Source organism: Serinus canaria, chromosome 2 (assembly GCF_022539315.1).
Source record: "Serinus canaria isolate serCan28SL12 chromosome 2, serCan2020, whole genome shotgun sequence".
Taxonomy (NCBI): Eukaryota; Metazoa; Chordata; class Aves; order Passeriformes; family Fringillidae; genus Serinus; species Serinus canaria.
Genome location: NC_066315.1, coordinates 126,628,646 through 126,632,755, shown reverse-complemented (window position 1 = coordinate 126,632,755; position 4,110 = coordinate 126,628,646).

Genomic DNA, 4,110 nt, shown 5'->3' with positions numbered 1-4,110 from the left:
CTTTTTAGTTTCCTATAAATTTTCCCCATGTTTTTTTGGGGATAGAGATCAATTTAGGACACCAAGATAAACAGGAAACCCAAAAGCTTCACTTCTCATCTTCTGGAGTTAGTGTTTGGGGGGTGTCCTAGAACAGTAGTATGAGTTAAGAGTGCATTCAGAGTAATTTTGCTTTTACTCATAAGAACAAAAATTATTTTCTTTCTTGACCTCAAGTGGGAACATGCTGACTTAGAGCTGTATTGCACTTGGTTTTGTCTCATCTCTGTATCAAAGCCTGAGAGAACAGCAGGATGAGCACTGGGAAGGATTCCCATTGTGCAATTTCATTCTACACAGAACTAAATTGACTGACTAATCAGTGGAACAAGGCGCTTGACCTTAAACATATTGCAAGTATTTGCAGGATCAGAATCTGATATAAATTTCTGGAATGCACTCCTTGATTAAAGAGTGGAAAACACCAGGTAAACCAAAAGACTACCTGCCTCTAAAGATTGCTTTTTAAAAAAAAAATTTATGCCTCCCCTGACTTATGTTTATGCAAGTATTTATGTTGCTGCATTATCTTCTCTGCTGCAAGAATAAATATGGGCAGTGTTTAAACATTGTAAACCAACCACTGATATCTTCTCTGACAGAATAACTGCATCCCTGAGAACAGTTTGTGCTGTCTATATATTCTGTGGAATTAAAGCTGGAAGTTATTTTCTAAATATCAATCTCCACAAAATAGAAAAATCAACCTAAAATGAGCAGAAAATTAGGACAGATAGGAAACTGTCAGTAAGATTTATGTTGTTGATTTTGTCATTTCTGCTGCACTTGCCATTGTTTCAAAACTTTAATGTACATTTCTTGTTACCTGAAAGACATACTAAATAAAATTTATCATTGTAAATGTTTCATAAGCAAAATTTCAAGGTTTGCTTTCCAAGTAGTTTCACAGTCCAGTGAGTTGCAGAACATTTACAATGTGTGACTCTTAACACTGATGCTGCAGAAATCTGCTGAAGCAATACCTGGTTGACATTTGAATGAATTGTATTCCTGTTCCTTTTTCCAGGTTGAGTTACCTGCTGTCATCTCAAAGAAATATGGGAAAATGGGAGCTGTGTAGTGAGAAACACACCTTCTTACCTTTGCAATCAAGCTCTTTCAGTGATCTGCAAAACTGACAAGCTGAAGGTCACTCTTTATCAATCCATGTAGGCTGATACAAACTGACAGTAATTAGAACAATAATATTACAGTTGGGGGTGTAGAACTGGACTAAATATTGTTTTGCTTAATTTTTATATTTATTCTGACCTGCCTGATAGAACACATGCATCTCTAAATTAAATCTTACCAGGGATGAAATCTTCAGCTTAATTTCAGATATCTCTTTAATTCTGTTCAGATGTGTTACATGAACATCTCTGGCAGAGAAAATCTTACAGGTACATCTCAAAGGCAGTTCCTGTGCTGAAAGAGCTCAGAAAATTCAAAACACCAGGGAATAAAGGAACTAAGCTAGATGACCTCCTAAATTTCTTCCATCTTTCCTTTCCAGTTCTCTGTTAATGATTATTAATTTCTTCAAGACACAAATTATTTTGGAACAAATTATTTTTCCTTCAATTCTCCAAAAAGTCTTGTCCTTTTTTGTCTTACAGAATAGTATTATTTTCTTTATAATGTGCTCTTTTCTAAAATTGTTTTCTGCTTTAATTTTTTCCCAAGGATCCTATATACTTCCTTTTTCAGGTTTTTCTCTGTCATTTTGCATTGCCTGTAGTGCTGCCGGTTGCATGAATACTGTGATATTTTTGCTGACTGCCGGGACAGAAGCCAGTAGGAAAATGGAAAAGGGCAGAAGTGAAAAGGTAGCTTTGTGAGGGTATTTCTAAGGCCTTATCTTCATATTTTTGCTAAGAAAATAAATTACTTTTTCAGAAATAAAATATTCCACATACCATTAAAAAGGAGCTCACTGACTCTGTGGAAGAATTTTTTCTTTGCCCAGCTGCTGGAGTTTATCTTCTATTGTTATGCAGATGAATATTTACAGTTTATGAGGTAGGACCGGGTGATTTGTCAAGGAAATTATGGGAACAGAATAAAACTCTAAATGCCAAGATGAATGTGTTTTGCTCTCCCATTCTTTAACCCATATGAATAATACTTCAAAATTGTTACAGCAAAGTTTATCTATTTCACCCCGTTTTGAACTTGTATTCTTTGTGTGGTCAAATAATCTTCTTGGATAAGATTTTCATCTCTATTTCTTTAGTCCTTAAAGATGCATAAAACAAAACAAACAAAAAGCATGAAGGTGCTCCAGGAACCTTTGTTCCAACTCTAAAAGGGAGGTGTTTCCCCTAATGTGAGCACTACAGAGGGCAGCTTTGTACCTTGTCTTCCAGGTAAATCCCCTTGCAAGCCCTTGTGTCTTTGGGGAGGCAGGTGGCACAGCACAGCTCCCAGGGCTCTCTGCCTTCTGGGTTATACTTGCTGTGTCTATTTGTAGGTAATTTAACCCCATGCCTGTGAGAACTGAAATAGCAGCAGCTGTTCTAACTTTTCCACATGAACAGAGTGTGATCAAAAGTTATATTTGTCATCCCTAAACTAGTCTGGGGAATGCCAAGATTACAGTGTTGAATATTCATCCCACATGTATATATATAGTTATGAGTACTGGAGAATATGAGGAGAAGCATTACATCTGGAGACTTGGATATTTGGATGCAGATTAGGCTGGTTTTGGAGGAGATATGCAATTGCACTGTGTTGTTATAACAAGGCTTGCTAGAGCAAGGGCCTTATTTCATCCCCAAAAAAGGCCATCATTCCCTCAGAATGACTCAGTGTTACCTCAGACACAAAGGTGCTGGTGAAGGTAAAATACTGTAGACTTCTCTCCAAAATGAACAGCTGGCAGGGACATAAGCACTTCTATGTATTTTATTTTGGCTCCTCTTCCAGATTGCATTTTGGAAAGATTTGCCCCTCTCTTTACTAACATTAGGAGAAGACCAGCCTCCTGGAGCAGGTAGGAGGTTCTGAGTTACCTAAAGCTGAGTAGTGCCAAGGCTCCCTCTCACTTGGACTGTCATTATCCATCAGCCTGGCAAAAGGACTGTAGGGCCCTTGGCACTGCTGGACTGTGCAGCAGTCTAAGTACTGCGCAGTAATTTTCCTGCTGGCAGAACAGAACTCAACTACTGACTGCAGAGTTTGGAGGTCTCTAACTTTGGAGAGAGAAGCCAGGAAGTACTGAGCATCAGCAGTCATCCAGGACAGCATGTCCTGGTCATCACCTCTCTCACTGGCACAGATAGACTGCTGTTATGATGGTCACCAAATCTCTGCATAGTTTATCCTGGAAGCGCTAGTGTTGAAACTGGCGTTTTTTGCCGCAAAGGACAAAACAAGGGATGTGCCCCAAACCCACACAGAGATCTGCAGACCTGTTCTGTGCTGGTGTGAGGAGTGCTCTAGGAGAACCCTGAGGCTGGGAAGCACCAGGTGACACCATCAGTGCCGTTGTATCATTGAAACTGCTACTCTAAGCAACTATAATCAGAAATAAAATAGGTCACTGTAAATCACAGGGAAACCATAACCATTATTGCTCGGATTGCTGGCTATGTTTCTCTTCACTGATTGCATTCAGCTTGCAGAAATTCCCCTTGCAGCTGTCACTAGATAGGATCCCTTATATCATGACACATACTGCTGTGTAAACTTAGTCCCTGTAAATGACTGCTGTGCCTGTCTTAGCTGAGTGACTTGACAATGAAGAAAGCCAAAAACTCCATTAGCACAACAAAGGAAAATGCTCAGCAAATGCTGTTATACAACTGCACTCATGTATGCATATTATAACTCTCATAAATTATTCTTTATGTCAAATACTATAAAAGAAATTATCCCAGCAACGAGAAAAGCTACACTTGCAGTAATTCTTCTAGAGTGTCTGGGAAATAGTGTTTTCACAAAATCAATAATTTCTATCCTCATTTCCTTAATATACATGAGAATTTTTGCACGTTATCTGTGTTATACTCCGCATACCAGAGATGCTATGGTAATAAAAGTTAGTAGGACGCTGATGCTGCCCCA